Below are 17,139 nucleotides of genomic sequence, written 5' to 3'. Positions count from 1 at the left end.
TCTGAGATTTGGTCGTGCATGTGTGCTACTCGCGCTGGACTCGGTGGTTATTTCCTGTTCGGGGCCATCCCGCATGCCATTCTAAAGACATTATGAGTTGGAAGCAGCTGTTCAGGCATGAGTGCAACACGCTTCAAAATGCAGTTCCAGCAGGGTATGAAAACTGGTGGCACATGTCAAGTTGGATCCAGGGGAAGTGTGATGAGAAGTTACACATATCTACCATCCTCAAAGTGGCCAGTATCTGCAGCAAAAGCCAAAGCATAAATTAATATCGTATGCTCCCCGTGGAAAGTCGAAGCACCTTATAATTATAGCAAACCATGCCGGGGGTTAATTACATGTAAGCCTCCGTTCTTCTCTACGGTCAGCAGGTATGGACTGATTGAAGAGAACTCAGTCATAGTGGAAAATTCCAAAGTCTACTTTACCCCAAACACATAAAAGTGAGAATCAAACCGTACAGTTTCAAGTCTTTGGTTAAGCAGGACAATATTCCTGTTGACAGAAAAAATTTCAATCATTTCAGTGAATTGTGGGAGTTCATCCCGTGGAACAGCAGTTTTCAGCGTGAACAGTTCCTCTCTGCCAAGGTTGTGAGTGATGACGTGGTCCTGAACATGAACTGGCAAATGTTCATACAGAACACGTTTACATCCAGTTGTATCCAGCTGCAGGCCAGCATTTTCACAGGCAAAAACATACATCTGGAGTAAGTGGGGGCGTCTAGACAGACGACCAGTGATGTCCTTGAAGTTGCGAATTTTCCTTTGTATGTTCCTAAAATATTGATGCTTTGCCTCGTGCCGCATGGCCCATTTGTTAACAAAAGGACCATACCTCAATAGATAATCTAGATAATTAACAAGATAGTGCATCTTTCATGGCACTCCTGTTGCGGGAAAGAGTGTTTCAAACTCTGGACAAAAAAGAATCGATTTTTTACGAAGAACGCACACATATCTACATATCTAATGGTAATCTTTTGCTCATGACAGCATCAACAATTTCTCGCAATGAAAGGTATAGTTTCCACACGTCGTGTCCGCATGGAACACATCCTCCCACTTATATATTGCAAGATGCCTGAAGAAACAGAAGATCTAAAATGCATTGCCTTTCATGTTTGCTTCCCCCTAATGTAATCCATCGAAATGATCTCCGTTTTTTTTGTTATTTTTTCTGTCACAGGGGCATAGTAATGCTCTAATACAGCAACATTCCGGTCACTAAATGAAACCATGCCCGATGTGATAAAAGACCAAAGCACATGTCTTAAAACAAAAGGAAAAGTCCCTCATGAATGTCATGCATGACGTCAGGTGGCAGGTGCTCAGTTTTCTGAAAGCCAGTAAATGTGAGAGGACATGCCTCCTGCACCCCATACAATGAGAGTGTGGACACCATTAATCTTCATTCTGAGGTGGTACATGTGGCCTTCGGGAGTGCGTCTAATAAAATCAGTAGCCGAGTGTTTAACGGAGATTTCATGACGCAAAGCGAGACAATACGTACAGATGCGGTCGTGACAAAAACTGCATTTAAAGCCCCCAATGCGATGACAGGACAGATTATCTCCTGTTAGAAACAATGCACATACCTTGAGCGTTTCTCCGTGCACCACAATTCCTGTACTCTCCAATTACAAAATGTCCTCAACCAATGGCTCAAACACCTTGTCTAGACCGTGCTTAAGTGCAAGTTTTTCATTGACAAGCAGAGCGAGATGAATTTGCGAAAGACGATACTTTAATGCTATGGGAGCATTTAGCACGGAATAATACACAGCAATCATTTTATGCTTTCCCCTTTTACTGCCAAGTGTGCCACACACTTCGAATTCATCTGAATACAGTTGAATGCAAATTTTTGATCTGCACCCCTGAGAAAATGCATGGTCTTTAAATTGTTGTTTATTGAAGCAGGCATTTCGAATGTAAATCTACAGCATAGGCAAAAGGGATCTTACCTCTTTAACTGGACCGCAAAAATCTGTTTCTCAATGTATCGTGTTGAGATTTAGAACAGAGATGTGGGTAGATGGTGAATTTCTTGGTGAAAATATCGACAAAAATAACTTACCTTATTCAAAAGAACAAAAGCAAAAAAAAAACTTGTTATCAGCAATCTATGTCGGCCGTTACCAGATGGCACTCGCCTATTTGAGGAGCTGCCGACAGAGGGCATAATTGGATACATGTAAAACGGTACGAGACGGACAGGCGTCTCGATCTTGTACAAAATTGCTTAAATATTTGTTTTCATTTTAATTTTATTCTCAAATACAAAAATACTGTATCTTGAAAATCTTGCATCGCAAAGACGAGCGCCAGGCCGAGGGAAAACTAATAAAAAGGTTTCGGGAGATTGCCTTCTAAACTTTTCTGCGCCCTGTGGGAACGGCGCACCGCGGGCTGTCGATGCTTCCGCCCTCTGTGGGCCGCACTTGCAAGTAGGCGGGTACCAGGTGCAGATGGCTGCCGTAGATTGCCGATGGCAAGCTTTTTTTTCTTTTGAACGATATATATTATTTTGTTGATATATTCACCATAAAAATCCACCATCTACCCACACTTCTGTACTGAACCACAGCACGATACTTTGAAAAACTGATTTTGGAGTTAGTTTAAAGAGGTAAAATTTCTTCGGCCCATGCTGTACAAGTCGCTGAACCACTGAAGACATAAGAGAGATAGATACAAAAGAAAAAAGGTGCTGAGTGCCGGTGAGCTGGTGTATATTTAATATGAAGATAAAAACAAACACGGGGAGAAAATAGCGAAAAACTTGAGGAGGAAAAAGGACAGACAACGTTATAACACTTGAATATCTAACATGATGTTAGATATTTCCGTTTTGAGTTCCACACATTTATATAATGGCAGGGATTTGTTGTACGCTTGGCATATCTTGCCAAGAAATGCTGTAATCTGAGTCCTTGTTGTGTGCATTCTTCCCTATATGTCTGAGGTTTTGTTATGCTTAAGATTCAACAACTTGTCTGTTAGCTTACTGCTCTTTCGATGAACTAAAAGAGATCGAATTGTGAAAAAAAAGAATTAACAAACAGATACATGGTTCGGTATACTGTAAACGACTTATTTTTTGCGGGCTCAATGTTTCGCGATTTAGGTCAAAACAAGTTTTGGAATAATACGCGGGTTCTAATTTTCGCGACGCGGTGGGATCTCAATATAGATTCCAGTGCGTTTACATTTTACCGGAATTGTTCGCGGGACCTATTTTTCGCGAATTGTAGGCGATTTGCGAAAATAAAGCAGTTCACAGTATTCTATCTTGCAAGAGAGTTTATTTATTTATTTTTGAATCAGCAGCCCTATCTACTGATATTTCTTAAAGTAAAGATTGCACTTGCAATAATAGAAGATTAGGGAGAAAGCAGTGACGTGTCTAGGACATCTCACGCTCCTAGTGCAATCAGAATTTATTTTCTTTGAGCTTCGGACGACCTTCAGCAACAAAGTCTATTTACAGCACTTATAGCTGCACAGCACCAGTGTGCCAGTACTGCGGTTTATGCTTCTGTTCCGATCAAATGGGGCATGCTGGTATCGTTATAGGAACAAAAAAAGGCAAAAGAATTAAAAAAAAAACACGAGGATATGGACAAACAAAATTGACTGCGAGCACATTTATTGGCGTTGCGCGACGGCCGCGGCCGCTTGAGGGGCGCCATGAGTAGAGAGGTAGAGGAAAAGTGAGGGAGCAAAGATAAAAAGCGAGACGTCCTCCTCGGCGCGATAACCAGCGTAGAGATTATTTAACCCGCGACCACCGTTGCAGTTGCGGACTGAGATACATGACTTCGGTGTCGGACAGGTTGAGAAGGGGGATTCGACACTCACCGGTGAAGGCCGGATGGCGTGAGCTCGCCGCCGTACGGAGACCAGTGACAACCAACGTTGGTTGCGCCAAAGAATCCCAGAGCACATTTTGAGCAGGCTCTCAGTCATTTGGCCCTCAACTGGCTCCTTAATCGACTGATACCTCGGTGTTTACAAATATAGGATTATGGTCTCAAAACAAAAAGAAAATAGCTTTTCATGGTTACGCTTGGAAATGGCACACAGCGCAATGTGATCGTTCAAAAAAGAAAAGCGTTGCACTGCTCTCAGAACGTACGTGCTTGCCTTGCCAAAGGTCAAGTCAGGAAAGGGACCCAGAAGTCCTAGAGCTCTGAATTCTTTTCCCGACGATTCCGAGATCGTACCACCCTGGCACCAGCCTTGAACCCGAGCACGCGAGAACGGTCACGCCGTCACACAGAATAAGGACGCTTGTTGACCCGCGTTCTGAGGAGAAAGCAAGCCTTTTCTTCTTGCACCAGTTTCGGAAGGTGAAGAACTCGAGAAAAAGTGCGCTCGAACTTTTCGAAGCGAGCGCAGTAGAAGGAGGTGTTGCGTTGCCATGGCAATGGCGAAATGGAAGAGCGAACAGAAACGAAACCTGAAGCAACGAAACACGCATGATTATCTCGGTTCTAAATGCTACACTTATATGTACGCTGCACGTTCTCTGTGCACAATACTTAGAAATGCTATTATTTTCAACTTGTATTTTTTTTATTTTTCACATCTTTACCGTAACGACTTATGAAAGCCTTTAGTTGAATCATTGCGATGTGATCCGACTCGATCCAATCCAACCTACAACCAGTGTTACCAACTGTAGGGACATGTCCCTAAACGTAGGGACTTTTGGCGATTTGTTGGTCCACTAAGGACGTAGGGACGCCCTGCCACTTTTACAGGAAAACGTGGGGACTTCCACAATCGCTGCCATCTTTTTTTTTTTTAATTTACGGAAATGTTTTAATGTTCATGTAAAAACTCAATTGTGTTCTCTGGACTTTAGGCATTTTTGTATATTTCTTGCTTCAACAAAGTTACTTCTGGAAACACCAGGTGGCGCCACAGATCGAACAGACATTATGTTAAACGCGATAAACACGCTGCGGCGCGCTTTTTGATAAAGATGTAACATCGTTTCTCTCGTGCACCTCGATCCTGAAGCGTTGAGCAATTGTGGGTTTCTGATTGGCCGCACCGAAGCACATGACAACCTGCTTTAACGGAAGTAGCAGACGACACGCACGACCGCGCTCTTTTTCCTCGTGGTTTCGCTTGTTTAGTCGTCGCTTCAATAGTCCTCCCTCCCTTCTCCCTTTCCCCTTACATTTCCAAAACCATACCGATTCCGACCTGTGACTAGTATACAGTTTGATCAGCCCCGTATAGAACAAAACGATGACAAACCAACACGCTGGACCGTCATCGGTGACGACACAGAAAACGAAACGAAAAGTCCGAGGGGAACTGGCAAAGGATGAAGCCGAACCTTCGAGGAAGCAGCGCTTCCGCGAGGCATGGTTGGAGCATCCGGAGTTCAAGGGAAGGCTCGCACCGGACCCAAGAAACCCATTTCGTGCATCGTGTAAGGCCTGCAACGCAAGCCTGGTCGCCGGACACAGTGAGTTGACCAAACATTCAAAAAGAGATGCCCACATAAAGGCAACCGCGGGGCTGAGAAAGCAGAACTTGATGACAGCATTCGTACAGAAGTCAAACCCGCACGAACAGAACGTGAAGACTGCTGAGATCAAAATGTCGGCTTTTGTGGCTGAGCACGCCTTATCCTTCAAGGCAATGGATCATCTGGGCGAGCTCGCTAAGGTGCTCTTTCATGACTCAGCCCTTGCCAAAGGTGTGAGTCTTCACAGAACGAAGTGTGAATCTATCGTAAAAAACGTGTTGGCAAAGCGGAGACTGAAGTTCTCGCGCACAGACTGGGAGCTTCGAAGTTTTCGATATTTGTAGATGAGGGCACGGACATAACGAACACCAAACTCCTCTGCTGTGTCGTCCGCTATTTTTCAGAAGAGCAAGAAAAAGCAATAACACAGCTGTTGGAAGTCATCCCACTTGACGCCAGGTCGTGCTCATCAGAGTCGCTTGCCTCAGCTGTGGAGAAATGCCTGTCTGAGAAGAAACTCCCGCTAACCAAGATAATCGCGCTCGCATGCGACAACGCTAGTGGGATGGTGGGGGAGCGCAACTCCCTGATGACAAGGCTGCAAAAAAAGGCGGATGACAGTTTTATAACCATCCGCTGCATCTGTCACTCGCTGCATATAGCAGCAAGCAAGGCAGCACTAAAGCCTCCCAGGAACGTTGGGACCTCTTGAGAAACGTCGCCAACTACTTCAGCCATAGCTGTAAGCGTCAGGCTCAGCTCGCTGAACTCCAAGAGTACCTCCACAAAGAGAAGAACAAGATACTGAGACCAAGTGAGACGCGATGGCTTGTGCTGCACCAGTGTGTAGAGCGCGTCCTCCAGGAATGGGAGACCTTAAAATTGTTCTTCTTACAGGCAGCTACAGAGGACCGCATTGTGGCCGCAAAGCTGATCTTGAAGGACATGAACCCCATCACGGAGGCGTATCTCAAGTTCATGCAATATGTGCTTGGCTTCTTCAACAAGCTTAACGCAATGTTTCAGAGCAAGGACAGCCTAATCGCAGTCATTCAAGAGGAAAGCCCAAGACCACTGAGGGCCTATACCAGAATTTCATGAAGCCGTCTTCTATTGAGGACCCTGCAAAACTCAATGCACTCGACCCCAGAAATCTCCTGACCTTGGAGGAGCTGTACGTTGGAGCAGGCTGCCGGGGAATCCTGGACAAGATCACCATTGAAGAAGGATCATCCGAAGTTCGTGACTTCAAGCTGCGCTGCATGTCTTTTTATCAAACCGCAGTGCTCGAAGTCCAGAAAAGGCTTCCGATCTCCGGACCCTTCTTCCACGAAGTGCGGTTTGTGCAGCCTCAACGGCATTGAGCTACGAGGCCCGGAAACGTCTGCCATCGTTGCCCGTGCGTCAAGATCGCTACAAGCGCCTCCTACCCAGTGTCGGCGATGTTGAGCAAGAGTAGCGAATGCTTCCCTCGTTCTTCACAGAGAGTGAGAAGATTGAGCTGCAAACCAAGTCGCCAGACGCGTTCTGGGGTCAGGTGAGCAAGACGAAGACGTTCGATGGCAAATTAGTACTTCCTAACATCGCTACCCTGGCAAAGCTGGTCCTCACCCTTCCTCACTCCAATACAGAAACAGAGCGCATCTTTTCAATGTTGACTGACATGAAGACCCGTAAAAGAAACAGGCTTGGGCCGGAGAATGTCAACGGCCTGCTTTTGGTCAGGTCAGCCATGGCTACCCGGGGAGAGACGTGTGTCAACTTGACTGCGAAAGAAGGACATATAAAGCTCTTTAAGAAGGAAATGTACAATGATATTGTAGTGAGGCCGCAGTCGAGCTGGTGGAAATTAACTATTCTGATGTTAGCCTGAGACTGAGGCAGGAAAAGAGGAAGTTTCAAAGTTGAAGAAAAAGGAATAGTCGAGGATACGTCTCTAACACAGCTAAAGACAAGTTTATTCGGTCACCCTCTTATATACACTCCACAATCTTTACCACAGAACCTTCGCGACCTCAAAAGCCAAAAGATAACAAAGAACTCATCTCTTTCCACCACAATAATCAAACGACCTTGAGAATTCTACAAAACCCCCTCCCCCCTCCCCTCACCAACACAACCTAGCTCCGCTCTCCCGGAAGACAATCGACCTTCGCGTACATAGCACACCCTCCTCCTCTACTCCCCGGCCCACAATCCCAAAACAACCCGGCAACAAAAGATACCAATCCACCTGATCCCAACCCGGAGACACAAAGGAGGAAACCATTTACACTCTTTCACAATCAACAACCACTTAACAAAACTCTCAGATCCGCAAAAAAGTTTTTGCACTGCTGCTAAGCTGAAACGACACTTGACTAATGCAGTTGCCCATTGATTTCATTCTTATTGTTTCCTTTACAACCCTTTTGATGTCGTTTACTTCCCCGTGTTTTATTTCTGTTTCGGAAGAGCGTGGTATACAATCATTACATTCTTGAACATGTTTCGCTATTTCCGAATCAGTCGCGTTGTTTTTGAGATTTCTTTTGTGTCCAGTCAATCTATCATTTATACACCTCGACGGTTGACCCACATACTTAAAACCACATTCCAGGGGGATTTCGTATACCACTCCATTATCAAACGGAATAGACTTTTCTCGGGATGAGGGCGATTCGTCACATGCGCACTCGTCACAGGACGATTGGTCACAGGAAGATTCGTCACATAGGAACATTTGTCACAGCATGACTTCTCATGCAGGCAACTGGTCACATCGATCGGGCAGGGGACGATAGTAAATCGCAAATTTGAACAACTGCCCACATTCCCTGATGAGAAGTTTCTCGACTTCCCACTGTCACATAAACCAGTGGTTTGGAAAACTAATCTTACAATACTCCTCCGCTTTTACTTTCATTATATTACTAGTCTTCAGCAGGTTGATCTCAGTTGCCGGCTTGAACGATCCGGCTGGCAGCCAAATCAGTTTTGATTTTTGCCTTGCATATACCTATTCGACAAAATTAATAAGCATCAGAATTCATTCTGCTGAATCTGTACGCGTTCCCGTCGTGCAGCATCGTGGCTCTACCTCTCTTTGTGTCGATCACATCCATTATTTTGAATGTAGTTTGACTTCAAAATAGTCGCTCTTATATGGCCTCAGCATTCACCGTTTGGGACGGAGCCAGAAGCTAAAACGTTTGTTACAAATTCTTCGCCTTTCAGAAGCCAAGCACATAATAAGTTATGATGTGAGCCAGTTTGTCCGCCGCGAGCCAAATTGAAGAATACATTTTTGGGGGGACGAACTATTGTGGCACCGGTTGGCCGCGTGACGAGTCATCCTATGACGAATGTTCCTGTGTAACGAATCGTCCTGTGGCCAATCGTCCTGTGACGAGTGTGCATGTGACGAATGGGCCGTATCCCACTTTTCTCGATGCATTTTTGTGCATTCCCTTACACTCTTGTGGAAGGGCGTGAGCTTACTCAACTTATAGTCCGAACTAAAAACCAGATCAACATCGAACTTTTTTGCACACGCCTTTAAGTTGTGAGAAATTTTGTGGTAGTACGGAATTACAGTAGTTCTATTTTTAGGCCTTTGCTTTGGTTCTGCTCTACATTTGTCTGCGAATTTTACGGATAACTGCTTCCCTACGAATTCATCCTGATAACAAGCACTGTTTAGCCTTCTCCACTGTCTTTCCACTGATTCAGCCAAGAAATGTGTACATGATCTCTCCATTGCATTTGTGATTAAATACTTGACAATACCTGCTTTGACTGTTTTTGAATGGCAACCTTTTTTTGATAGCAGCGGTTTTGCGTTTTCTTTTCCATATTCCCAACAGCCCTTTTTCATTGTGAATCATAAGCTCTAAAACTGTAGTTTACCATTCATGGGTCGTTCGACTGTAAACCTCACTTCCGGGGCTGCCGATCTGATCAATTCTTCCAGAGTGTCAGATAATCCCTCCCGAAAAGAACAGATCAAAATGTCATCGACATATCTTTTCACAAAACAGGATTCCGACGTCAGTTCTTGCAACCTATCAGGTACAATGCAATCCAAAGAATTTAGGTAAATTTCCGCTAACGCCGGTGCAACACTCGACCCAATGCATACTCCCTCTTTCTGTAAATACTTTTTCCCTTGATACTCTACTATTGTTGACTGCAAGTAATAATCAAGAACGGCAAAAAAAACTGTCCACCGGTATGCCTGACCGCGATTGAAACCTTACCAAATTCATTTCAAGCACCCCTTTTACCCTTTCCAACAAACGACTCTTCTCTAACGAGTGAAAAAGATCCTTGATGTCCATTGACAACATATCTCCTTCCTTCCCATGATGACCTTCGAGTACCGTGATTCACTCGAATTTCTCAGTGACAAAGACTTATCTAGAATTGCATGATTTAAACCTTTTTGAAGAAACACGGAAACTACCTTCTGCCAAGTGCCATTCTCATTGATCACCACTCTAAGTGGCATCTCTAGTTTATGATCCTTAATGAAGAACTTTACGCTCAACGCTGACTTCGACAGGTTTACCATGGTTTTTGCTCCGTCCTTAAATTCGTCTTCCTCTAAAATCGAAACTATTTTTTTCTTTAAATTCCCGATGTTTCCACCCCATTCTTGAAACAAGTATTTCATCGCTTCACCTGTTTTCGTTTGAAATGACGATTTTGAAAGAACCTCGAATCTACCGGATTTATCCGTTTGTAGCAATTGTAATGACCGATCCTCCAACTTCTTTCTAACCAAGCTGACGACACGAAAATTCCTTTTCTAATTTCGGTATCCAATCCCCATTACGTTTTTCATATGGTATGTCAAACGAAGGCATGTTCTGGATAGCATTAAGATGAAATCTCAGGAGGGAAGGGATAGAGAGTCACGGGTTTGTAGTTTTTTCGATCGGATGTGTGGAGGTTCTGTTATCAATCCGGGTGGCGTAATGTTGTCAAGGAAGACGCAAGCAGTGTCGGAAAACGGACCGAAGTTTTGTATTGATGTAAAACCGTCAAGGGTGGATGTATTTTCTTCTATACAGTCGGTTGCCAGAATAGTCAGGCATGAAGAAAGAGCGGCGTTTATTGAACAGGCTGTTGGCAGAATGCAAAACGTAATGGGGATTGGATACACAAATGAGAAAAGGAATTTTCGTGTCGTCAGCTCGGTTAGAAAGGGGTTAGAGGATCGGTCATTACAATTGCTACAAACGGATAAATCCGGTAGATTCGCGGTTCTTTCAAAATCGTCATTTCAAACGAAAACAGGTGAAGCGATGGAATCCTTGTTTCAAGAATGGGGTGAGAACATCGGGTTTCAATTTTAGAGGAAGACGAATTTAAGGACGTAGCAAAGACCATGGTAAATCTGTCGAAGTCAGCGTTGAGCGTAAAGTTCTTCATTAAGGATCATAAACCGGAGATGCCACTTAGAGTGGTGATCAATGAGAATGGCACTTGGGAGAAGGTAGTTTCCGTGTTTCTTCAAAAAGGTTTAAATCATGCAATTTTAGATAAGTCTTTGTCACTGAGAAATTCTAGTGAATTGATCACGGTACCCGAAGGTCATCATGGAAAGGAAGGAGGTATGTTGTCAATGGACATCAAGGATCTTTATTGCTCATTAGAGAAGAGTCGTTTGTTGGAAAGGGTAAAAGGGGTGCTTGAAATGAATTTGGTAAGGTTCCAATCACGGTCAGGCATATCGGTGGACAGTTTTTTTTGCCGTTCTTGATTATTACTTGCAGTCAACAATAGTAGAGGATCAAGGGAAAAAGTATTTACAGAAAGAGGGAGTATGCATTGGGTCGAGTGCAGCACCGGCGTTAGCGGAAATTTACCTAAATTCTTTGGATTGCATTGTATCTGACAGGTTGCAAGAACTGACGTCGGAATCCTGTATTGTGAAAAGATATGTCAATGACATTTTGATCTGTTCTTTTCGGGAGGGACTATCTGACACTCTGGAAGCATTGATCAGATCGGCAGCCCTGGAAGTGAGGTTTACAGTCGAACGACCCATGAATGGTAAACTGCAGTTTTTAGAGCTTATGATTCACAATGAAAAAGGGCTATGTTGGGAATGCGGAAAAGAAAACGCAAAACCGCTGCTATCAAAAAACAGTTGCCATTCAAAAACAGTCAAAGCAGGTATTGCCAAGTCTTTAATCACAAATACAATGGAGAGATCATGTACTTACACATTTCTTGGCTGAATCAGTGGAGAAGGCTAAACAGTGCTGGTTGTCAGGATGAATTCGTAGGGAAGCAGTTATCCGTAAAATTCGCAGACAAATGTAGAAGAGAACCAAAGCAAAGGCCAAAAAATAGAACTAATGTAATTCCGTACTATCACAAAATGTCTTACAACTTAAAGGCTTGTGCAAAAAAGTTCGATGTTGATCTGGTTTTTAGTTCGGACTAAGTTGAGTAAGCTCACGCCCTTCCACAAGAGTGTAAGGAAATGCACAAAAATTCATCGAGAAAAGTCTATTCCGTGTGATAATGGCGTGGTATACGAAATCCTCCTGGAATGTGGTTTTAAGTATGTGGGTCAAACGTCGAGGTGTATAAATGATAGATTGACTGAACACAAAAGAAATCTCAAAAACAACGCGACTGATTCGGAAATAGCGAAACATCTTCAAGAATGTAATGATTGTATACCACGCTGGTCCGAAACAGAAATAATACACAGGGAAGTAAACGACATCAGAAGGGTTGTAAAGGCAACAACAAGAATGAAATCAATGGGCAACTGCATTAGTCAAGTGTCTTTACAGCTTAGCAGCAATCCAAAAACCTTCTTGCGGATTTGAGAGTTTTGTTAAGTGGTTGTTGATTGTGAAAGAGTGTAAGTGGTTTCCTCCTTTGTGTCTTTGGGTTGGGATCAGGTGGATTGGTATCTTTTGCTGCCGGGTTGTTTTGGGATTGTGGGCCGGGCAGTAGAGGAGGAGGGTGTGCTATGTATGCTAAGGTCGATTGTCTTCCGGGAGAGCGGAGCTAGGTTGTGTTGGTGAGGGGGGGGGGGGCTTTGTAGAATTGTCAAGGTCGTTTGATTATTGTGGTGGAAAGAGATGAGTTCTTTGTTATCTTTTGGCTTTGGAGGTCGCGAAGGTTCTGTGGTGAAGATTGTGGAGTGTATATAAGAGGGTGACCAAATAAAGTTGTTTTTAGCTGTGTCAGAGACGTATCCTCGACTGTTCCTTTTTCTTCTACTTTGAGACTTCCTCTTTTCCTGCCTCAATCCCAGGCTAACATCAGAATGGGAAATGTACAACTAAGAAGTTTTTTTTTTCCTTTTCAACATCTGTGCATATATGTTTTTTATCGTTACTTTTGGTCACTGGAACGTTATTTTGGGCCACCAGACCGGTTTGATAGACAAGCAGGCGACGATAGCAATCATTGCAATACATGGCAATATTCCTGTTTTAGAGCTAGAGTGTCGTAGGTTACGCATCCGAATTTTTAGATTTATTTCGGTCTCGGCACGACATCGGTAGCTCTAGACAATCGTAATCATGACGTTACTGAACGCTCGCGTAATGACATTGACAGGGGCTCCATTCGGATCAGAATTTAGTTTCATACACTATCCCACCACGGTAGCAAAAAATGCACAGCCCGTGCGGCCTACTCTTTGGAACTGCCCGCTATCACAAACAAGCACGAATGTGTTTACGTGAGGCGGATTTGCATGTTTGCTGCTTGAAGTGATAATAAATTTTTATTATTATTAAGCGAGCAACGGGCCGTCAGGATTGGCACGAGAGTGTCCTCTCTTCTGCGCCAAATTATTTACACCAGTGGCCTACACACAACTCTCGCATAGAAAAATCACTATTTGAAGCCCCGCGAAAGCGGCCATTCGTCCAACACTGCACAAAGCGCCGCTTGAAACTCCGAGAACGCAGGCATGATTGGGACGAAGTCAGGAAAAGGAAACGGGAGCAATGGATATCCTAAAATGCAAACTGAAAGGCACAGGGCGTGCAGTTCACGTAAGATGTCTGTTTTCGTTACATTTACCGCCACAAAACGAATTTGGAAGAGAATGAAAGTACTAGGTGAACGAAGCTTAATTTACTCACTAAAGCAGGAAGAAAAGAATATTCCCCATTTCTAATTGATTACATTTCAAGGAAGACTACAGCGTCAAGGGCCCTACTGTGGTGCATATGCCGTGAATGCAGCTGTTTTCTTTTTCTTTTTTTGCGTAGGGACGAGCGTTGGAACTTTCGGTGCTGATGTAGGGACATGTAGGGTTTTTCAGAGACGTTTGTAGGGACTTCCGCAAAAAATAGTTAGGAACACTGCCTACAACGCGCGCGCTAGTCGTTCTGAGCAGTTCTGAAAGCCGTTGTGGGCGTTGTATTGTTGTGGCGGGAGCTGTTGGTGTCGCTGTAGGACGACGTTTTCGGTTGAGTTCGTTTATTATCTGGACATTGATGTCGACTGTTACTTGTGTTGTTTTAGTGAAACACAAAGGTGTGGCTAGAAAGTACACGTTAGCCGACGCAACTGTAGGCCTCAAAGAAGCGGTGAGCCGATGCCCGTTGCTTTCGGATGTTGTCGACCTCGAGAACCACACATTTCAGGTGCGTATACGTGGTTCATTTTGGTTGCGCTGCCTGATATTAATGCGTAATATTTCATTAATTTATAGCTCAGCTTTTCTAGAATACTTTGATATAATTCAAGAGTTCTTGCGATATGAGAGCGATCTAATCATGTAAAACAAAAGCACTGAAACAATGACGTTGGCATCCATTTCAGTTTGCCTTTTTAGTTTCCTAAAGATCAATTTTAATCTAAACGCTTGTTTTGTTTATATAAAAAAAAAAAAAACGTAAGCAGTGGCGTAGTTTGTTTAAGAGGGGGTTAATCCACCTTTTTAAAAACCGCCGGTTCAGGAGGTTCCGGTATGAAAATACGTGAACACGTGCTCAAACGAGGGCAAGCACTCCCTCGACCTGCGAGGTTAGATCTTGTCGGCTCCATTGAGTTTGATTCTGCAATGCATTATTTATTGTATCGAGCGAAAAATTCTGTTTCACATTTTTACCCCGACCCTGTACTGCCAGCGCTATTTTGTTAATCCATTTCAAATACCTCACATTGCTCGAGGTAATAATTCTGTATTGCAGGCATTGTTTTCATTTAAATATAAGTTTGTGTTTTAATTAGACTCGTAAATATGCACATTTTCGTATAGTACGTGTCGTGTGTACATTTTGTGTGAGTCATGGCGTGTATGGGCAGTCATGCTGCTTTCTGTTGTCTTAATTCCAGGTCTATGACAAGGGCTTCGAACAATGGGTAAATCTAATAGAAGGTGACACAATAAAGGACATGGCCCAAATTAAAGTGATGCAGGAGTTGCAGCAAGATGTAAGGATGTTTGTCATTTGTTTGTTGGCAGACTGTGTGTAATTTTTTGTGTTATGTACAGTTTAGAAGCGGTTTAGAGGACGCCACCAGGCACAGTAATATTACTGAGGATTACATTGTGCTATACTTGTGAATGGTAGAATGAAGTGTGCTAAATATTTACCTGTTTACATCGTTTATGAAATGTGCAACATAACAACCTGGCGACATTGTATGTGGCGATTGGTTATACATTATCTGACGATACTGCCAAGGTCCTTTACTGAAAAATAAAAAAAAAAGATTCCGGTTCAAGTTTGCATTTTTCAAAGTTTTGGAACCTCCGAGATCTTACTTTTTGTCGAGACTCCTTAAAAAACTCTCATGCGTTCGAAAATTAGTCTTTCCATGTTTGATGACTGGGGAATTGTATTGACAAATTTCACTCGACTCTCTATTTATGAAATGTTTTTACACTTTAAAATGAAAGGATGTGATCAGGTCTTTAGTGTCTTGAGATAAATACTCTACTTAGTCTACTCTTGATACTCTACTTAACTGCAGTAATCCGAATAGTTGCTGCCAAAATTCAATGCTGGCTTCTTGCAGTAGACATATAATCTTATTTTCTCATGCATATGTGAGAGAAAGTATGTTGCGTGTTAGCATCCTTTGTGGCTAAACATTTTTGTCAACGGTGATTGATTGCAGGACGTAAAAGATGCTTGTGTCTCGCCTCCTGCACTGAATGTGGACTTGCCTGCATCATCACAGGAGGGAGCAGATGGTACTGTTCTGCCTCCTGTCTCGGCCGCGGAGTTGCCAGGATCATCAAAGCTCCAAGTGGATGCCAGTTTTGATAATTGTCTTTTGAAGGAGGATCTCGGCCATGACGTCGCAGTTCTCGGCTACGAGTTCGCAGTGTGAGTACAACTTTGAATAGAAATAATTTTAATTGTTTCTCACGAAATTTTCTTGTCATAGTTAGGGTAGGGTTACTGAAGCTAATACAGGTTAATTATGGCCATTGAGAATGCCCTTCCTGTCTTGTGATTAGTAATTTCAAATTGATTATAATTTTTATGGTTCAAGTCCCACATGCATATACATAATGAAGAAAGGTTTGTTCTATATTTGGAACTCTACACTAGGCAAAAATCTAGCGTTACACACCCACTCGTGTGTCGAAGCAAACCGGAACGCCCCTGGCAGCGTCTGTGGCATATGCGCAATGGGTGTGGGAAGGAAACCCGGCGTTGTCAACAAAGTCGTTGGGATGCAATGTAGTCAGCGTCAGTTTTAGTCCCCATGCTCTTTTTCGTGTTGGATTGGTTGATTTTACGTCTTCCCAGCCACGTCTGGTTACTTTAGTGGCCTCAGCGAAGTGGACAAGGCTTATTACACCATAAAACGTTGTGCGAATATTATGGAGTTCGACGATCAATCTGTATGCGTGAACTCAACAGAACAGGAGCTCGGATCTGCATTTTCTACCGTTTGCAATTATCAGTGTCACATACAGTTTCAACCTAGCTAATTTACCCAAGACACCCTGAGGTTTACAAGTCTTTGGAAGCCTAAATTTACCTCATACCGGTGTTACCATGTTGAATGCGCATAGACTGTTGACATGGCCTGCGGGTCGTTGACAAGCCTTTGTGCTTGAAAACAAGTCTTTGAATTCGCTTATAGCAAATTTCCTCTGGCGAATGTGATCGTGGTTTGACGGCGCCTTGTTTTCTATTAACAATCTCTGAAGTATTGAGCAAACAGATAACAATAGAACACTGACCCTACCCACATCTCAGCTCCTTCAATATAGCCTCGGTGTATGCAGTTCTGCGGAATTTGGGCGAATGTGCAGGTTTTTACCAAAACACCCTAGAAGTGCCCAGGATCTTATTTCACTTCCGCCCACACTCCGGACTGGACGTGTGACGGAAGCGGCTTTTCCGCGGCGTGACGTAGGAGAGTTGAATTGGTGTATGGATTTTTAGTGCAACAGTATTACATTTCCTTGAAGTAATGAGAGAGATGATCATGGCCATGACTACATGCTACCAAACTTTGACCAGCTTAAAATTCTTATGACCAGTGGATTACCCCTGACTTCAAGCTTGAGCAGAGATATTACAGAAAAACTGTTCCAGTGTGTTAAAATAATTCCTTCGCCGTCATGGATGTTGATTTTCATAGTAGTACTATCTGTGATACACAGCTTTCTTTTGTATATAAATTTGTTTGCCTACTCATAAGTAGGAG

The 17,139-nt window shown here is 43.4% G+C and overlaps 2 pseudogenes; both read left to right on the top strand.

The window, feature by feature from the left end:
- Window positions 1-5,267: 5,267 nt before the first annotated feature.
- On the top strand, window positions 5,268-6,427 carry LOC120836265 (annotated as a pseudogene).
- Window positions 6,428-6,438: 11 nt separating this feature from the next.
- LOC115331563 lies at window positions 6,439-15,804 on the top strand (annotated as a pseudogene).
- The last annotated feature ends 1,335 nt before the right edge of the window (window positions 15,805-17,139 follow it).

This window comes from Ixodes scapularis, unplaced genomic scaffold (genome assembly GCF_016920785.2).
Source record: "Ixodes scapularis isolate PalLabHiFi unplaced genomic scaffold, ASM1692078v2 PGA_scaffold39__5_contigs__length_11793443, whole genome shotgun sequence".
NCBI classification, from domain to species: domain Eukaryota; kingdom Metazoa; phylum Arthropoda; class Arachnida; order Ixodida; family Ixodidae; genus Ixodes; species Ixodes scapularis.
Note: the sequence above shows the minus strand (reverse complement) of the source record. Positions and strands in the feature narration are given on the sequence as shown.